Below are 21418 nucleotides of genomic sequence, written 5' to 3'. Positions count from 1 at the left end.
GTTAGTGTGACCTCAGCTCTTCTACAGCCTGTTGGTATGTCTACCAGGTGTTTGCTACAATTATATGGTAACAGCGCATAACAGAGCAGCCAAATAGTGTTAGACCAGCCTCACCAAGGATGACAAAACCAGCAGCACCCACATGGATGGAGATGGACAGATGTAGATGGACTAATGGCGTGGCATCCCATATGGAGATGACCCCATATGTGTCGTGCCCATCCAATTGGGATGGTAGAATTGTACTGTTTAGTATGATATTATCAGTGACGCTGTGCGTATTTATACGGTGCTGCACATGCTCCTAGTGCTCAGAATGTTCTTGTGCAGCAGAGTCCTTTGCTGATGTTTTTCTGTTTTGTGGAAAATAAACACTTGTTACGTTTGCAAGAGCATCATGGGCCTTTTTCCCTAGTGGGTTGTATTTTTTCTGGTGTGGGCTGCATTCTTTCTGGTGTGAGCGTACAGTGGCATGCCTTCAAGATGGACCAGTTGTGTCCGCAGCATGAACACCCACGCATCCCAGCAACCTGGTGCCACAGAGTGCAACCGGTGTCAACTACCTGAGCAGCTGCTGCAGCCCACGTGTGTGCCAGGGACGTCATTTAGGGGTCGTCAGAGGTTGCAACTGCGACCTCAGAGGTCTCCCTTGCAACCTTTTTTCTTTCTAATGCAAGCTCCTGGGATGTGGCCAGCACCCTGTGGCTCTTTACTTCTGGAGTGGCTGTCTTTCTTGTTCAGGCCCCTTAAAAAAAATAAGAAAAATAAGAACAGGAGTCTGTCACAGTCACCTGTGTCTCTGCAGTCGCGATGGACGAGCCTCCCTTGACCCGAGTCTTCACTTCCCCTGTTTCACCCCGAGGAATACCTTGATCTTTAGTAGGGTGTGCACTCCATCCTGCATTTGCAGGGGCGCGAATCACTCATGTGATTGGTGCCAATGTCTGTAGGCTGAGTTCAGATGCCAAATGCTGTTTTATGCCTTCACAGCGAGGCCGAGAGTTCAAGGCGCCAGTTTCTTCACTGGCTAGAAAGTCGTTACCACAAGTGAACGTTGCGCGGAGAATGTTCAGTGTCCAAAATTGTCTGTATTGTCTTTGTTTGCCGGTATTTTTGTGGGTGAGTAGCGCTGCGTGTAGAAGCTAGCTGCTGGTAGGTTTGCGCAGAGCCTTCAAATCGTGCGTGCCTGGTAATGTCTCTCCCTTTCCCTTGCAGCAGAAATTAAGTGGTATTAGCGCCTCAAGTCCGCGTTCAACGCTACTGGAGACTTGGTGGTTAGGTACGTTTGCACAAAGGCTTTTGGTAAGTATGCACCGCGTAGAGAGAGAGAGTGCAGTGAAATAAGTGTCCGTGTTATTCGAGGGAGTGCAATGAATAATGTATCTGCTTTCTTACAGGGGTCTGTGCGCTCGTGCAACTAACCTGGATTCCAGCGTCGCAGGAAGATTCAGTGAGTATGCGCAGCGTTACTGATGTGCACGTGTTAACGTTGTTCTTCTTTGTTCTTACAAGTGCCGGTGTAGAAGTCCCCTCTTGACTGGAGATAGCTGCGGCGTGGAGTAAGAACCAGGTAAGCTGAAGCGGAATGATCCAGAGCGGGTAGGCAGATGTTTTATGATCCGGAGCAGGTAAGCAGAAGCAGGATGATCCGGAGCAGGTAAGCAGAAGCAGGATGATCCGGAGCAGGTAAGCAGAAACAGGATGATACGGCGCAGGTAAGCAGATGCTGGCTGATCCAGAGCACGGCAAGTGTGTTGCTGATACAGCTCACAGTAAGCAACACAAAGCACTGAAAGAATCTTGGGTGTGGCTTATATAGCCAGCCACACCCAAACACTAGAGAGCTCATGAGTTATCATGCACTTCCTGTTTGGCAACAGGAAGTTGTAACAGGAAGTTACTACAAACACTGGGAAGGAATGAAAAGAGGGATTTGTTATGGGTTCTTTGTGTGCCTATGCCAGGCCTGCCAAGCCTCCCCCCAGCTTGCCCCAACTACCTGCCTGATACCCATGACAGTCTTCCCCCTCAAGACCCCTCCCAATGGTGTGTATGAGGGCTTTGGTTTCTCAGGATGGTCCCGATGGATTTTCCGCACCAATCGGGGGCATGCATGTGCATGCTGGGTTCCCAAGATCTTTCCTGGGGTCCGTACCCCTTCCAGTCAATCAAATAATACAGGGTCTTTCGTACTTGTTTGGAATCTAATATGTTCTTTACTTCATATTCGAGTGCTTCTTCACGCACTTGTATGGGTGTGGGAGGTGTGGAAGTTCGGGTTCCTGGTTGTGCTGGTTTTAATAGTGACACATGAAATACAGGATGTATACGCATATGTTGAGATAACGCCAGTCTCATGGCTGCTGGATTAATTACTTTTTCTATTGTATATGGTGCGATGTATCTAGGCTGAAATTTCTTGGGACCCTTTAAAGCAATGTGTCTACTTGCCAGCCAGACCGAGTCTCCCACTTGATAATCTGTTTTTTTTTTCGTCGATGCCGATCAGCGTTCCTTTTCTGTGTTTCTTTGGCTTGCTCTATGGTCCTGCTGGCTTTTCTGGCTGCTTTCATGATGCTGGTATGTACAGTCTTTACTGCGGGCATTTCAATCTTTTCTGGCGGATCGTAGACCGACGTCCTGGGGTTTCGACCATGTATAGTAAAGAAGGGTGTTGCTTGGGTTGATGAATGTGCTGAGTTGTTGTAGACATACTCTGCCATCCATAGAATTTCTGTCCAGCTTTGGCTTGTTGTAACGCTCACCTGGTTCCCACGGAGGCGCAGCGTCGAAGGCGCAGAACTCTGAAGATGGACAGGAAGGGCCCCTCTATTCTGGCTTCCCTGGCTCGTTGGATACCCTCCTTAGGGTTTGGAAGGATGAGCTCTCCATCCTGCTTCTGATGCAGGGGCGCGTTGAAACCCAGTTACTTCACTGGATTGAGGATTGATGGGAGTTCAGGTAAGCTTGACTGTTCAGGTAAGGCGCTGTAAAAGTTCTGTTCAAAAGTTCAAGCTTAATAATAATGTTCGTTGTCTAATTGCAGCAAGCGCTAATGCTTATGTCTTTTTCCCCTTAGGGGCCGGGGTTCGGAGTGCAGGAGATATGGCGCCGACCCGAAGTGAAACAGTTCTGGATGAGCGCTCAGGTAATGTCTTTGCATTCGCTCATTCAATGTCTTTGTCTTTTTTCCCCATAGGGGCCGGGGTCCGGAGATGCCAGGAAGCGGCAGGACCCGAAATGCAGTGGGAATAATCCAACAGGTAAGACTTAAAAGGAAACTGAGCTTTCCTTATTCCTTTTCTCCCTCTCACCTTTGTTCTTGTCTTTTTTCCTCTAGGCGCCGGGGCGTAGCTGAATCCGGAAGATCGCTGCTGAAGATGGAAGCGCCTTGCAAAGGTGAGTAAAATGCAGCGCTGCAGCGATCGAAACGAAATGCCTTTAAAATGATGTCTTCCTTTTCAGGGCCGTTGGAGAAATGACTCCGGAATGCAGATTTAGCAGGTAAGGGCTTTTCTTCTCCTATTCTCTTCCTTTCTCCCCTTGCAGGTGTTCCAGGGTGCTGGCAGGCGTGGCTGAAGTCAGGATGCAGGAGCTGACACGGTGAGCGTCCAGCTGCTAGGTGCAGAACAACGCGAAGCATGTGTGGCTGTTCGGGTGGGGTTTAAATAGCCTTGGAAGAAGTTCCTGGTATGTATCCTTCCACCAATCAGGTATGTATCCTTCCCCGACCACACCCGGGTGGTGAAGTAGTCCTACAGGTTAAGTAGTCCCATTCAGGCCTCAAGAGGGCCTGGATGAAGCAGCAAGGTCTGCATCAGGTAAGTGTGCACCCAAGCACCTAAACACATATCCTCTTCTATGAGCCTGGCGCCTAAGGCGCCAGGACTGGGGTCCGCTATGAGCCTGGCGCCTAAGGCGCCAGGACTGAGTACAAAGGGCCCCGACTTGGGCCCGCTGAGACTTCCCTGGGGAAAATGATGTCTGCCTCTGGGGTTGCTGGGCCCGGCCTGGCTCCTTAGAGGTAGGCATCATGACACTTGTTTGGTGTAATAGACAGCGCAAATACTGTTCCATGGTCTGGTTCATGTGCTCGGTTTGGCCGTCCGTTTGAGGGTGGTGACTAGAAGACAGACAGACTTCTACTCTAGCCAGGGCACAAAATCTTTTCCAAAAACGAGATACAAATTGGCTGCCTCTGTCAGAAATGATTATGTAGGGAATCCATGTAACTTGACGATTCGGTCTAGAAAAACCTGCACCAGGGTCTGAGCTGAGAGAATACCCTTTAAAGCTATGAAATGGGTCATTTTGGAGAAGAGGTCCACTACTACGAAGATGGTATTATAACCTGAGTTAGGAGGTAGATCAGTGACGAAGTCCATTGCTACTGTGTGCCAGGACGCTGGCGGAATGGTGATTGGCTGAAGGAGGCCGGCTGGTTTTTGCTTGAATGTTTTGTATTGTGCACACACCTCACAGGTGCCTATGTAGGTGGCAATATCTTCTCGCCAAGTTGGCCACCAATAAGACTTGCTTACTTTCTTCATGGTTTTGGCTATACCTGGATGGGCTTCTAACAGCGACTCGTGGTAGTATGATATAATTGCTTGTTGCAGATCCTTAGTTGGGACTTAGAGGCGTTTTTGGTAGTATGGTAGTTTATCTTGAATGGTGAACTGATCTCCCTTCGTCTCCCAAGCCAGTCGGTCTTCTTTGACATATTCTCTTTTATTGTTTCCTGCAGAGTATTTAACGGAGATGGGCCGATGCAGAGGCCGAGTTTTTTATGTTTGGGTATGATCTCCACCATGTTAGGGGCATTGTCGACTTCCTCTCTTGTGCCAAGGCGAGATAAAGCATCTGCTTTCCCGTTCTTAACTCTGGGGCGGAAGGTGATTACAAAGTCGTATTCCATTAAGGATAGGGCCCAACTGAGCTTCCTAGAAGACTGAGCTTTTGCTGAGCGTAAGTATTGCAAGTTCTGATGATCTGTTATTATTGTGATTGTGTGTTTTGCTCCTAGTAAGTACTGTCACCATTCACACAGTGAGCTTTTGATTGCTAGAAGCTCTTTCTCAGAAATTGCATAGTTTAATTCTGCTGGGGAAAATTTCCTTGACCAATAGGCAATGGGGTGTAGGAATCCGGTTTCAGGATTTTGTTGAGACAATACGGCCCCCATGGCAATACTTGAAGCGTCCATTTCCACGATGTACGGTAAATTGGGCTGTGAGTGTTGCAGAATTGGGGCTGAGGTGAGTTTTTCCTTTAGAGCTCAGAAAGCTTCTTCCGCCGCTGGTGTCCAATCGAACTTTCGGTGTTTGCGCAGCAAGGAGGTTATTGGATGTACAATATGTGAGAATCATGGCATGAAGCGCCGATAAAAGTTTGCAAACCCTAGAAAACTCTGTACTCCCCTTACAGACGTGGGTGAGGACCAAGTGAGGATTGCCTCCACTTTTCTATTGTCCATCTTGATCCCCTGCGGTGTCAGAACATATCCCAGAAACTCCACCTCAATGACGTGGAAGGAGCATTTTTCTAGCTTTGCGTACAGTTGGTTTTCACACAGTTTGCGGAGTACAGCTCGCACGTGGGTTACGTGCTCTTGGGGAGTGGTGGAGTAGATCAGAATGTCATCGATGTGGACGACTGCGCAGACATCAAGGATTTCCTGTAAAACACATCATTCATAAAATGCTGGAATGCAGCCGGGGCATTGCAAAGCCCAAAGGGCATGACCTGGTATTCGTACAAGCCATAGCGGGTATGGAACGCAGCCTTCCACTCGTCCCCTTTCTTCATGCGTACCAGGTGATATGCGCCGCGTAAGTCTAGCTTGGTGAAAATCTTTGCTTGTCTCATCTGGTCTATGAGTACTGGTATCAGAGGTAACGGGTACTTAATTTTTATGGTGACCTGATTTAGGGCCCGGTAATCAATACACCTTCTTAAGTCCCCCTCTTTCTTTAGTACGAAGAAGACTAGGGAGGCGGCTGGTGACTAAGATGGTCTAATGAAGCCATTGGCCAGGTATTGATCCAAGTAGGTCCGTAGATGAGTGTTTTCTTCCTCGGTTAATGCATAAATGCGGCTGCACGGTACTTGTGCCCCTGGCTGCAGGTCGATCTAGCAGACGTAAACTCGATGTGGTGGTAGTGTATTAGCTTGCTCCTTCACGAACACATCCTGGAACTCCTGGTATTCCTCTGGTAAAGTGCCCACCAAGCCTAAACCTGCTATCTTTTCCTGTGAAGCTAACAATGGGCTTCCTTTCATCCCTTTGATGTTGTGACAAGAGGCGCATTCCGTGGAAAAGAGTAAGGTTCGAGCTCGCCAATCTATCTTTGGGTTGTGCGTCTCTAACCACAGTATCCCAAGAATCAGCTGTAATTGAGGTGCAGTGATAAAGTTGAATCTAATACTTTTTCTGTGGCCATCTTGGCAGATTAAGGTGATGGTGGAAGTACACTTTGTTACTAGTCCCGAAAGGAGTTGTGTGCCATCCACAGCTGTCACGCTCTCTATGGTGTCCTTACGGTGGAATGCTAATCCCAAGGTCTTTGCAGTGTTTATATCCAGGTAGTTCCAATAGCCTCACTGTCTATGAAAGCCTTGAGGGCATGCTTTTGGGTGGGCTGTGAAGGGTCTACCAAAACCACAGGAATACTGAAATGTGAGATCTGAGTGCTCCGTTCCTGGCTCGACAGACTGACCTCTACATCTGCCGGGCGTTGGAGTTTTCCGCTACCGCACCTGTGTCTTCCCTTATCTTATCTAGTACCCCCATTGTCTTCCGTGGGGGTTAAATCGTGCAGTGGCCACAATATAAGCAAAGTTTTTCCTGACGCCTCCGTTCTCTCTCCGCCTTGGTGAGTGGTCCCCTGAGAACACCCAATTGCATGGGCTTTGAGTGTATTTCTGAGGCCTGTCGATGGGACACTTCCTTTGGTCGGACATACACTGGTCTATGCTCTGATCTGGTTCGGTCGGCCTTGCGATCCTGTAACCGGTGGTCTAGTTGCATAGTTAGGTCGATGTATTCACTGCAATCTTCGGAGGGATTAACTACTTGCGCCAAGACATCTTTTAAGTCACCTCTCAATCCTCGATAAAATAACGTTATTTATTTCTCCTCTGGCCAACCTGATTCGGCTATTAAGCGATTGAATGTGGCGACATATGAGATTAGATCCTGACCACCCTGTCGCAGAGAGAGTAGCTCATCATCCAGGGCCTGCCCTCGAGTCCGATGGGCAAATAGTTTTTCCAGTTCACGCTGAAAACCTGGGTAATTTCTCAGTAAAGGGTCGTCCCTAAGCACTAACGGGACAGACCAGTCCCCGCGTGCCCTCCTAAATAGGAGAGGACAAAAGCTACTTTAGCTTGGTCGTTCAGAAAGGTGTCTGGTTTGCATATGAAATGTAGCCGGCATTGATTCATGAACGCTCCAAATTTCTTGGGATCCCCAGAGAAGCGTTCCGGGGGCACTAAAGGGATGTTGCCTGGAAGCATTACCTGAATGGGTGTGGCTACAGGTGCCACGGTAGGCTGCCCCTGTGGAACTCCACCTGGTACGGGTGCTAGACCAGCTTGGGTCTGTAGGAGCTGTCTTGCTAAATCGTCTGTTTTGTCCCTGTTGACTACCAGTTCACGCCTTAAGGCATTTGTCTCTGAGCAGGCTGCATGCACCTCGGCCCGTAGTTCACCTAACAATAGGGAAAGCTGGTCTACCTCAGAGGTTTTCATCGCTTGGGCAGAGGTATTGAGGTAGGCTTTGTGTTCTGTCACACTCACCTGTGTCTCTGCAGGAGCGATGGACGAGCCTCCCTTGACCCCGAGTCTTCACTTCCCCTGTTTCACCCTGAGGAATACCTTGATCTTTAGTAGGGTGTGCACTCCATCCTGCATTTGCAGGGGCGCGATTCACTCATGTGATTGGTGGCAATGTCTGTAGGCTGAGTTCAGATGCCAAACACAGTTTTTTTGCCTTCACAGTGAGGACGAGAGTTCAAGGCACCAGTTTCTTCACTGGCTAGAAAGTCCTTCCCACAAGTGAACGTTGCGCGGAGAAGGTTAAGTGTCCAAAATTGTCCATATTGTCTTTGTTTGCCGGTATTTTTGTGGGTGAGTAGCGCTTCGTCTAGAAGCTAGCTGCTGGTAGGTTTGTGCAGCGCCTTCAATTCAAGCGCGCCTGGTAATGTCTCTCCCTTTCCCTTGCAGGAGAAATTAAGATTAAGTGGTATTAGTGCCTCAAGTCCGGGTTCAGCGCTACTGGAGACTTGGTGGTTACGTAAGTATGCACGGAGGCTTTTGGTAAGTATGCACCGTGTAGAGCGAAAGAGCGCAAAAATAAGTGTCCACGTTATTGGAGTGAGCGCAATGAATAATGTCTCTTCTTTCTTACAGGGGTCTGTGCAACTAACCTGGATTCCAGCGTTGCGGGAAGATTTGGTGAGTATGCGTAGCGTTACTGATGTGAACGTGTTAACACTGTTCTTCTTTGTTCTTACAGGTGCCTGTGTAGAAGTCCCCTCTTGACTGGAGATAGCTGCGGCGTGGAGTAAGAACCAGGTAAGATGAAGCTGAATGATCCAGAGCGGGTAAGCAGAAGTAGGATCATCCGGAGCAGGTAAGCAGAAGCAGGATGATCCAGAGCAGGTAAGCAGAAGCAGGATGATCCGGAGCAGGTAAGCAGAAACAGGATGATATGGAGCAGGTAAGCAGATGCTGGCTGATCCAGAGCACGGCAAGTGTGTTGCTGATACAGCTCACAGTAAGCAACACGAAGCACTGGAAGAATCTTGGGTGTGGCTTATATAGCCAGTCAGACCCAAACACTAGAGAGCTCATGAGTTATCATGCACTTCCTGTTTGGCAACAGGAAGTGGTAAGCAGAAAGTTACTACAAACACTAGGAAGGAATGAAAGGAGGGATTTGTTATGGGTTCTTTGTGTGCCTATGCCAGGCCTGCTAAGCCTCCACCCAGCTTGCCCCAACTACCTGCTTGATACCCATGATAGAGTGCCACAAGTCTAACACTTTCAGCACTGACCCTAAATAAGAAAGAATAGGACTACCAAATAATGTGTCTTTCTGGAATTCTATACAATAATTGCTAAACTCATTAAAGGTTTATTTCAGAAACACTTCAGGGAGTCAGTCGCTGATTTAGTCTGTTCTTAAACGCCTCAACTCAGCCTTTTATCCTTCTGAGGTCGATAAATGAGTACCAACACAGGTTGGGTGATATTGGGTGTATATTTTTCCTATATAAAATACTTAAGCGTAAGTGCTATATAATAACACATCATTATCATTTGGTCATGGACGTCTGCTTGCATTCACAGTCATTTGGTAATACGGGCTATACACACTGATCTTAACGATACATATGGCGATCCATTCTTGTATGAAATGTACATCACATTATAGTGATATCGTAACCATATTTTTCGTATTGTACAATGCTATGTGATGCCACTTCCTGTTTTGTCAATGGGTGAAAGGTTGTGTTCCCTCACTTCACGCGATAGCACTTCGGGGTGGGGTCAAATGACATCACTTCCTGTGATGTCATCAGGGGGTCAAGGGTCATGTGATGTCACTTCCGCTACCCCTGGCATTTTGGTGAAATGACTCCCTGGTCTGTGCTGGGACGAAATCAATATTCAAGACGCTGTGTTCACTGCAAAAACTCCTGCATCTTGTGATTCTGCAGTCTTACACATTTCAAAGTGTGGCTGCCTTGAAAACGTACCTAGGGTTGGCTTGAGGTATATCAGCGTGCAGTGGTTGTTCCCACGAGCTGAGTTTTACCCGGGCTGACTATTACAGCGCGGTAAGTATTCCCTCCTAGTGAATTACCCAACAATGAGACCAGGGCTGGACTGGGAACCAAAAGAGGCCCTGGAAATAATGTTCAAAGTGGCCCCATATTACACATTTTCAGCCAGCCCAACCATTTTCATATGGGAACATTTGGGAATTCCACACAAAAGAGGCCCAGGATGCAGAGGCCTACTGGGAAATCTTCAGAGTTCCCTATAGGCCAGTCCAGCCCTGAATGTGAGCTTTTGTGCGTGTACTGCTAAGAATCCAAAAGCCGCTCCTTCGCCCTGCAGAGGGGTAGATTCAATGCTGTTTAGGATTCCCCAGTAGTCCAGAGGAACCGCAGGCTGAGGACTTCACCACAGGAAGCATATATAACGTATAAGTATTTGCTCTATTGTTGGTAGAGTGTATAAACGCATCTGGTGTACTGCCATGTTCTATACTGTGGAGGAACACCTGAACACAAAACTACCAGAGGCCCCTGTCTGGAGGAAGCATCACCACAGCTGCACGTATCACTTAAAAATGAGCTAACACTTGAATTGCTGTTTCTGCTCTGTGGGTCAAGGCGTGAATGTAAGTGGTGCTTCCTTTTTGGCCGGGTGAACCCGGTTAGTTTGCTTCGACACCGGCTCCTGTGCCTTCGAGCACGGTCATGTGTACTGCTAAGCTCTGAGCAATAGAGAGAGATCGCCAGAATGTGCCACAGTGTTGAAGGAAGCCTGCTTTCTCCCTCCCATTGTCAATTAAGGGCAATGCCACCATTGAAAAGTTTTTTTAGAGGTCCACATTGAGCCCGGCCAGCTCCGGGACATTTTGGAAACGCTAATGGAAGCCGGAAAATTTAATTTCACTGTGCGCACAAATGATTTTTTAGTGCTGTGGCAGACTGCAGCTATGAACTGTCCACCTGAGTTACAACTGTGGCAAAGCACGCACGCGAATTCTGCGCTACCAGCAGGGCCTGAGTCGCCCCTCGGCCTTTCGGCCGGAATCGTCACTGTGGTCTGGGGGCCGGTTTCTGGCCACGCCAGGGCCAGTTTGGGGGAAAAACATAGAAAAAAACGTTTTTTTTTTATTTTAAAAAGCCTTTCATCCTTAGGTCGATAAATGAGTAACAACACAGGTTGGGTGATATTGTGTGCATATTTGTTCTATAAAAAAGAGCTTAAGCATAACAATAACATTTTACCTTGGACGTCTGCTTGCATTCACAGTAATTTGACAGTATGGATCTATACACACAGATATTATTGATACATATGGTGATCCATTCTTGTATGAAATGTATATCACATTAGTGAAATCATAACCATATTTTTCGTAGTGTACTTAGGAACAATGCCATTTGATGCCACTTCCTGTTTTGTCAAGGGGTGAAAGGTCGTGTTTCATGGCTTCCCGGGATGTCAGTTTACAGTGGGTCCCATGACATCACTTCCGGTGATGTGAGGCAAGGGGTTGGCCACTTTTTTGAGGCGAGGGGTAGGCCACTTTGTTTTGGGCGACCAGGCCTATTTCTTGTCCCAGTCCGACCCTGGCTACCAGTTGGGACATTGGACACCTGCTAGGATATGCCAGTGTATATACACTGTCCATTGGTATACTAGCACCGGTAATACCTGCAGGTGATTTGAAAATGCTGTCTGTATTTTGCAGGCATCCATGAAATGTTCTAAATGTAATAACCCACCCAACTGATCTAAAGATACTTCCTTACCTTGCACTTGTCAGGTCGTCCCTCAGGGCATACAGCCCGCCCACATCGTTGTGTGGGCGGACCGCCGTTGCGGTCCTATTGCCGAGTGAGGGGAAGTGACGTTGGGCGAGGGTGGGGGCCAGGGGTTTGTTCGGCAGTTCCTGCCGTGTTGAATAAAAGAACAGTTGAACCATATCCTGGCTCCCGCGTGATACTTCCTTCTGCCGGTCTGCGGTTGGAGGGCCAGCGCAAAACCTCACAACTGGCGACGAGGGGTGTTCGACACCCGCCCGTGCCAGAGGGAGGCCCGCAGTCGAGCAGTCACAGCGCGTCGGCGCACCTTCATTCCTAAGCCCCTGAAGGCACGCAGAGGACCGTGGTCGAGCGGCGTGGTGCGTCGGCGCTCCTCTCCATGAGACCGGACCCACCACAAGAGGGAGGCCCATCCAGCACCGCGAGCACGGCGGATGCAGGCCATTTTTCCCTTCACACCACGTTGGGTGTGCGTGTGAGCCACAAGGCGGGCCCAGCAGGCACACGGATCGTCGCGGGTGGCAAGCCCGCCCCCCTCCTCCCTCTCCACCCTCCGCAGGCCGCGGGTAGCACCACAGGGAATAGGAGACCCGAGGACAAACCCCACGAGGGTCTGGGGGATACACCACAGCCTGCCACGGCGACGCAGAGCTCTCGCGGCTCCTACAAAGCACGTGCTCCACGTGGAAACAGCACGTGCTGCGAGGTCACAACACGGCAACAGCATAAGGCCCTACAGAAACAGCAGGCCCGGACCAGAGCACACACGCCATTGCTGACATGTCGGCTCCAGCAAGCCCAGCAGCATCCTCATCAGGCGGATTGGGAGCCATGGCGGATGATCCTCAACAGGCACAAGGATCAGGTAACGCCTCCCAGAACATGCCCATTCCTGGTCCATTCGATGTTAGAGACACCTCCAATCTGGGACCCAGATGGGTCATATGGTTAAGGGACTTCAAATTTTATGCGGGTGCAATCGGACTAACCGATGACGCAAGGCTAAAAAACACCTTATTCATGACAGTAGGCCCCGCTGTCAGGGACATAGCAGGCGAACTAATGAATGTAGACACCGTCACCTACGGAGAACTTCATGGGAAACTCTCGGAATACTTCACCCCCCACACAAATATTGACTATGAGCGCCATGTATTCCATACCACGAGACAGGAAAAAGGGGAGTCACTAGACAATTTCATGTTGCGCCTACGCATCAAGCTGAAGTACTGTGAATTCCACAAATACTCCAACGAGGAAGCATTGAGATCTCAGGTCATAGCTGGCTGCATATCACAACCATTCAGAAAACAATTGCTCCAAAAGCAAAGGTCCCTCGAGGAAATCCTCGCTCTAGCCAGAATGGAAGCTGCAGTCGAGTCGCAGCTGGACAGTCTAGGCAAGGTCACCATTCAACACCAGACACCCAACTCAGACACAATCAACAAACTATACGCTGCTCCCTCACAAGGCGGGAAACACACCAACGGCACGTGCTACCGATGCGGGTACGAATATCCACACGTGGACGACTTCCCGGCAGTTGGACAAAAGTGCGTCGCCTGTGGCGGAATGGACCACTACAGAGCCGTCTGCAAGAATGGAAAGAAGGAGAGGCTCGCGACACAGCCCACCCGCCGGAAGAGGAGAAGAAGAACAGATGGGACCACGGAGAGAGGACAGAACGCGGAGGAGCTCGTATGCGGGGGAAGACAGGAAGCCAACCGACGACTCCAGACGATCTCAAAGGAGGAGATTCGTCCGATACATCGAAATGCGATCCCCTTTAGGCAGCGAATCCCAGTCATCAGAGGACGACCAACGGAAAAAAGGATATGTGTGGGCACTCAATAACGCCACAGCCACTCAACACAGTCCTACACTCAGAATACAAGTCAACAACACTCCGCTTGAGTTCCTCATTGACATAGGGGCGACAGTTAACATAATAAGCGAACAAGCTTACAACTCACTGTCCAACCCACCAAAAATCCGAAAAGCAGCAGTGGACATATACCTTTACGGAGCTACCACCCCACTACCCTGCAAAGGGACCATCTCTGCATGGTGTGTGCACAAATCACACGCGGCAAAGATTCTCCAACATATTCTGAAGACAGAAGCCAACAGCGGGTGCATCCTCAGCTTTAAGACCGCCGTCGAGATGGGTTTGGTGCACATACTGTATCAACTCATGGCCCACAAATACTTTGCCAGACCGGACGCGATAGAACAAACCTTTCCGAATCTGTTCAAAGGACTGGGAAAACTGAAACACAGGAAGGTACAGCTGCACATAAACCCGGACATACCGCCAGTCGCTCAACACTATCGTAGGATACCGGTGAACATACAACATCAAGTTGAGGATGAAATAGACAAGCTCATCAAACTCAACGTCATCGAACCAGTCTCAGGGCCCACCCCATGGGTATCCCCGATTGTCCCCATCCCCAAAAAGTCACCCGACGGATCAATACGCCTGTGCGTAGACATGAGGAGAGCTAATGCCGCAATCGAAAGGGAGACCTGGACAAAGTGGCAGCGCTCAACTCAGCCACACCCCCAACGACCACAACAGAGCTCCGGTCCTTCCTAGGGCTGGCCAGCTACTGCTACAGATACCTAAAGGACTATGCAACCATCAGCAACCCCCTGCGCCTACTAACGCGCAAATATCAACCCTACATGTGGTCCACAGATTGCCAGAAGGCATTTGAGGCGATACGGGACGCCATTACAAAAGCGGAGGACATGGCCTAGTTTGATGCCAAACGACACACTGAAGACATTGCTGACGCCGGTCCCATCGGGCTAGGTGCCATACTAATGCAAATTGATCCTCAGGAACCCACTAACGTATACATAGTGGCGTATGCCAGCAGAAGTCTAACCCCCACGGAACAAGCGTACTCCCAAGCGGAAAAGGAAAGCCTGGCGGTGGTATGGGCATGCGAGTACTTCCACCTGTTCTTATACGGTAAGGAGTTCACCATCATAACGGATCATCAGGCCTTACTCACAATATACGGGGACCCCAAATCAAGAATGCCACCGAGGATAGCCTGATGGGGTCTGCGGCTGCAGGACTACAAATTTGTCATCAAGCACCGCCAGGGAAAAGAAACCAACCCAGCCGACTATCTATCTCGCCACCCTACCGGCCCTGCCAACCCTCAACCATCCATCGCGGATGAATACCTCAACTATGTCGTCCACCACCTACAACCCTTGCCCGTGTGGTGGGCGGACATAATCACACAGTCAGAGCAGGACCCGGCACTACGAATCGTACGTCACTACATGCATGAAGACAGAAGAGCGCACATGCGTCAACAAGCGAGACAAGAACCGGAGGATGTGCAAGAAGACATCAAACACATAGACCAGGTCCGAGACGAACTCTCCATAGTCGACGAACATTTAGTACTAAAAGGGTGCAAGGTACTCCTCCCGAAATCACTACGCACCAGAACGATCCAAATAGCACATGAAAGCCACCGAGGGGTGGTCGCCACCAAGCGACCACTACGACAAAAGGTGTTCTTCCCCAGGTTGGACGCAATGGTGGAAGAGATGGTAGGCCAATGCCCGACGTGCGCGCAGGTAGCACCACCCCCACACCCAAACCCACTTCACATGTCACTGCTACCGGCACACGTGTGGGAGGAACTCGCATAAGATTTCTTTGGACCCCTGAGAGATGGCACATATGTGTTGGTGCTAATAGACGAGCACTCAAGATTCCCAGAGGCACAAATCATTGACAGCACCGCAGCCTCCAGCGTCATCCCAGCACTGGACCGCATGCTGTCCACATACGGAATACCTCGGATCATAAGGTTCGACAACGGAGCACCATTCATGAGTAGGGACTTTAAGAACTTTTCAAAATACATGGGGTTCCAGCACCGAAGAATAGCACCCAGATGGCCGCAGGCAAACAGCATGGTCGAGAGATTAATGGCCAACCTCAAACGAACATTACAAATAGCGGTCATCCTCAACAAACCTTTCGAACAAGCACTGTATCAGTTCCTCAGGGAATATCGTCACACTCCTCACAGCACGACGGGCGTATGTCCAGCCGACCTGATGTTCCGAAGACCGATTCAAACACGACTGCCGGAAGACACACACTCGGCAGAGGCAATGCCACTTGAACAGGGGGCCAGAGACAAAGATGACACGGCAAAAGCCAAGATGAAAGAGACCGCGGACCACAAAAGGAAAGCACAGGAGTTAAACATTGAACCCGGAGACCAAGTGTGGATGCGACAACCTAAACAAAGAAAGGAGGACGCCACATTCGCAAAAGAACCGCTGATTGTTACACAAAGAAAAGGGACGATGGTCATGGCCCAGAGAACAGATCAATCCTCTATCACTCAGAATGTATCGTACTTCAAACCCTGGAGAAGCCACACGGAGAATGCGCCGGACAGAGACGGATACAGTGACAATGACCTAAGCCGAGACACCCCCTACCTAGGAGAGAGTGAGGTCTCGGAAAGTGATGACAATCTGACGTCGCATGAATTGATAGAGAGGACACCGCGCAAGAGCGGCCGACCACAGAGAAGCTGCATAAAACCCCACCGACTTATAGAAGAGATGGAGTGAGGAGCGGCAAGTGTCTTATAGAAAAAGGAGGGAGATGTCAGGTCATCCCTCAGGGCATACAGCCCGCCCACATCGTTGTGTAGGCGGACCACCGTTGCGGTCCTATTCCCGAGTGAGGGGAAGTGACGTTGGGTGAGGTTGGGGGCCAGGGGTTTGTTCGGCAGTTCCTGCCGTGTTGAATAAAAGAACGGTTGAACCATATCCTGGCTCCCGCGTGATACTTCCGTCTGCCGGTCTGCGGTTGGAGGGCCCGCGCAAAACCTCACAGCACTATTTCTTAAAAACCACACACTGCTATAATTCACTAAAAACAGTGCATATGAGTGCAATTGTGCAGCGTGGCCCCTGATTGGTGTTCCCTATAACCGTGCTTTATCACAATGCCACGTTATGTTTACAGCACTTCTTCGCTTTAGTTGGGGGAACCAGGGGTAGATTCCTTGGTTTTACCGATCACCACCGTTCCATCCATTCCTTTCCTTCACCAAGGCGTGCAGCTTTCTCCTAACTCGGGCAGCAGCAGGACCCAGGGGAGTCAGGTTAGACGCGCGGCAAGATACCAGACAGTTAACTCATGTTTTTCATTCGGTTTGGCCAGCGTGGTGGTCGTATGCATAGTGCTAGCTCTGTGTCCACCTGCCACAGCCAACTCACGAATGACATTCAGGTGCAAGTGGACCGCCTGCTAGATATTTCTGGAGGCACTGGTGAGATAACTCAGCTGGTTGTGTGCTTACCCTATTGTATCATAGGCATTCCTTTCACCTGCCACTGGGGTTTCACAATAAATGCTTTATTTTGGATTGTAACGATAGCTGCAATTGGTTATTCTGTCCCCATTGTTTGTTAGCAGCCTGAAGTGTTGCGCAGTGGCGTAACACAAAATGTGGGGGCCCCCCTGCGAGCCATGCTGAGGGCCCGCCCCCCAAATCGGCAACAAATCACTGGTAGCGCCAAACTCTGGGCCGGCACAGATTATCACACTTGCGAAATACGCACGCAGGTGCGGCTGAAGGGATATGCCACACACTGCCCTAGGAGAAAGCTATAAATATGTGTTTTAAAGCAATTTACAGCACACTTTCTGAGAAAAATTGCCTAAAAAGCCAGAGTGTTTGCAATTGTTTATTAGGGTAACACCAATCCAATAGATGCAAGTCGCCAACAGTGCACAGGAACATTAATACTTTGCTATTAAAATGCCATGCCACAATGAAAACATGTCCAACTGGCTACACAATGTAGACCAGTGTAGACATGTAATATCGTTACAGTAAAGCATGCCAAGGCCACATTTAGACATACCTAGACTGGTTGCACCAAAATGCCAGTCGAAGCATTAACACTCATCAAGAAGAGAACACACATTCAAGCATGTGGCCTCTAACAACACGGCCAAACTCTTTAAAATCTGCAAGGAACTGGTCAATCCTGTTGCGGTCTTTACCTCTCCTGTTCCCTCCCAGGCCCTCTGTAGGGCTCTATCATCTCACTTCTCTGCTAAAACTCCTGTCCTTCATCTCCTCTTCCTCTCCCTCTCTCGGCCCCCATTTGGCCATCTCCACCTCTCTATATCCTTTCTCCTCTTTCTCTCTGACAACACCTGACAAGGTTTCTAGACAAGTCCGATCTATGAAAGTGTCATCCAAACAGGTGCTCCCCTGCTCCTCCAAAACCATCAAGGACCATATTGACAACTTCGCTCCAGCCTTGGCTGATTTCTGTAATCACTCTTTTGCCACTGGAACGTTCCCCTCTCCCCTTAACCACTCCTCAAGAAGCCATCTGACGATCCTGCCTGCCCGGCAAACTATCGCCCAATCTCCATCACCCCTTTCCTGGGCAAACTGTTGGAAAAGCTGACCATCTCCCAGCTTACTCTCCACATATAATCTGTTGGTTGTCTCCATAACCTTCAGAATGGCTTCAGAGCTGCCAGAGGCATGGAAACTGCTCTCCTGAACACCTGTAAAGATCTGCTCTTTAACCTTGATTCCAGCATTCCTTCTGTCCTCATCCTCCTTGATGTTTCCTCTGCTTTCGACACAGTCAACCACGCCATCCTGATCAATCCTGATCAATCGACTCCATGAGAACCTGGGCATCACGGATCAGGCCCTTGAGTGGCTGACCTCTATCCTCTTGGACAGCCCCTCCCAGGACCAACTTGGTCCCTTTCTCTCCGCTGCATCTTCTCACCATGGTTTGTCAACCTCTACTTGCCCCTTTGGCCCACCTGAACTCTACATTCTCCTCTAACTTTCAGTGTTATGCGTCTGACACTCCGCTTTCCTTCAGGCTTCCCTCAGACTCCTCTACTCTCTCGCTCATTCCTGACTGTCTATCCGCGATTCAGGATTGGTGTGCCTCCAATTATCTCTGCCTTAATGTCAGTAAGATGGCGATCCTTCTCATTTGGACTCCTCCCCCTGCTTTCCCTCGCTCACTCTGGCTACCCGTCTTGGGCCCATCCTATGAAGCAAACAACCTTGGTGTCATCTTTGAATCCACTCTCTCTTTCTCTTTCTCCCCTCACATCTCGGACGTCGCCAAGAAGTCCCACTACCAGCTGCTCCTCCTCAAAGGAACTCTTCCCTTTCTCACTTTCCTCCAGAAGGTCACTGTCTCCAGAGCTCTGGTTCTCTCTAGGCTGGACTATTGCAACAGCCTCTTTCTCAATCTGCCTTCCTCTACTCTCCACCCTCTGCAACTAATCCAGAACAGGACTGCAAGACTTATCCTTGGCCGCAAGCCCAGGGATCTTATCTCTCCAGCCCTGAAATCTGTCCACTGGCTCCCAGTTGCTGCCTGGATCAAGTTCAACACCCTTTGCATTGTCCACAAGCCTTTCTGGGCCTGGGGCCTGTACTACACCCAACGCTCTCTTCCAAAATATCTTCCTTCTCAAGCCCTTTGCTCAGCTACCTACAACTCTCTAAGCGTTAGACACTTCTCCAGGCAGAGAGTGGGGGTAGCTCTCTCTCCTCTGCAGGTGCCTCCCTCTGGAATAGCCTCCCCGCCCCTCTCAAACTTGAGCTAGACCACCTGAAGTTCCGGAAGCAGCTCAAAACTTTCCTCTTCTCCTCTGCTTTCTCTCTCTCCCTCCCCTGCTGGCCTACCTGACCTACCTGTCCGCTGAACCGACTGGTTTCTTGGCCACCCTCAGAGTCTCACTGCGTCCAGACTCTTTCTTGATCAGTCACCTTTGCCCTGCCTCTGTGCCTACCAAGCACTTAGGGGCTGTAACTGTAACCCTACAGTCCCTTGTTCGCCTTGCAATACCAAGAGCCACGCTGCCCTGGCTTCACTTACTCAGAGCATTGCTGCCCTGTTTTTCCCTCCCCTCTCCTTTGCACTTCCCCCCTCCCTTTCCCCTTGCATTTCTTTCTCCCACTTGCATGATCTGAATGACACAAGGCTTAGTAAGATAGTTTGTCTTGTCCTTCCTCTATCTTCTCTCCCTTGTCTTGTCGCGCCTAGAAACACTTGTGTACCGGCGCGTTATAAATGACTTATATCATATCATTTGATCACATATGCCCAGAAAAATATACAATGCCGCAGTAAGAAACCGCTATACTTGCAGCACCCAAATGGCAGTCTAGCCAGGTAATTCACTTAGCAGGACTGCTTTATCAGAAATGCCCAGTTAAAAAAAAGTCATACCAAACTGAGGAATGACTAGACTGGCTGCACCAAAATGCCTCTCTAGCCACCAATACCACATATCATGCCTGCTTAACCTGGACATGGACAGCATTATGAATTGTTGCACAATCCTGCCCGCCCACACACATCTGCTCTCCCTACCACCCCTACCCCAACCTCCAAAATCAGCTCCTTGGCCCAGAATTACCTCCATGTCACTCTTCCTTGTCCCAGAGCTTCCGTATGAGGCCCTTTGCCACATAGGTAAGTACTGGGATGAGGAAGAGTGGGACTAGGTGTAATGAAGGGTACAAGTAGCTAAATCAGGCATTACCTCCATGTACCTCTACCTCATCCCAGTACTTTTATGAGGCAGAGTTCCTTATACACGAGTACTTTCTCATGCACACTAGAACAAGGAAGAATAGGGCTAGGAGTAATGAGTAATGAAGACATTAAACACAAGTATTGGTGCAACAGCATTGCGTTGACTGGGATTCAGCACTCCCTCTGAAACTTTGGGCTGTGTTTGTTGACTCAACTTGGCTGACCTTTAGAGCAGTTGCCAGACAGAACAGGGCACAGATGTTAAATGGCACCTGGGTTTCATTGTTAACAAGAGACCAGCTAATACTAACATTAAGCATTTCACTGTTAGTACCTGCTTTCAAATGCCAAATGTTTTATACAATTGAAATCGTGATGTGGGTTTAATACTTGCATGCCAGGGGAGTGATTAGAAGGTTAGAGAGGGAACAGGAGACCACTCATTCTCTCAGCAGTCCATAAGTGGGTGCTTCCAACCTTAAAGGAGAGAGTTAACTGCTTGTAACATTGAAGCTGCACTAGAATAGTCTCATTAAAATGAGTAAAGAAATTAGATGCCCCCAAACAAATAAGTTTGCCCCTCCCCCACCGCCCATGAAGTTAGCGCCTCTCCCAACATTTGAAGGGTTAGCCCCCCAAAATGTAGGTTTTGTTGCACCCCTGAACGCAAGCACACACACCAATCACCATATACACACACGCACACCATGCCATCCATACATTTAAGTGTGCACCCTTTCACCATACATTCACACCCAGGCAGCCACCCGTACATTTAAGTGTGCACCCTTTCACCATACAGGCACACACACCCAGACTCCCACCCATACATTTAAGTAGTGTGTGCCCTTTCACCATACACTTACACGGGCAGCTACCTATACTTTTAAGTGTGCACCCTTTCACCATACAGACACACCCAGACAGCCAACTATACATTTAAGTGTGCACCCGTTCACCATACACTCACACACGCACACATCATGGGGTTAAGGAGAGCCCTAATACTTCAAATTGAAATTGGGCCTCATTACAAATATGCCAGTCTGGAAACAACACTGCTGGTACCGGCACTGTTGTTTCCGGACCGCCATATTACAGATCTGCGGGCGGTTGCCGTCCCACCTGGCAGGTCAGACCTGCTGGGCAGAATGGCACCCACCCGCAGAGTTTTCATGGAAGCGAACGGTGCCGGTGCTTCTGTGGTCCCCATTCCCATAGAGTCCAAGAGGACTCTATGTTAGGCGGAA

The sequence above is a fragment of the Ambystoma mexicanum genome, chromosome 8, assembly GCF_040938575.1.
Source record: "Ambystoma mexicanum isolate Mex_15411 chromosome 8, UKY_AmexF1_1, whole genome shotgun sequence".
NCBI classification, from domain to species: domain Eukaryota; kingdom Metazoa; phylum Chordata; class Amphibia; order Caudata; family Ambystomatidae; genus Ambystoma; species Ambystoma mexicanum.
Note: the sequence above shows the minus strand (reverse complement) of the source record.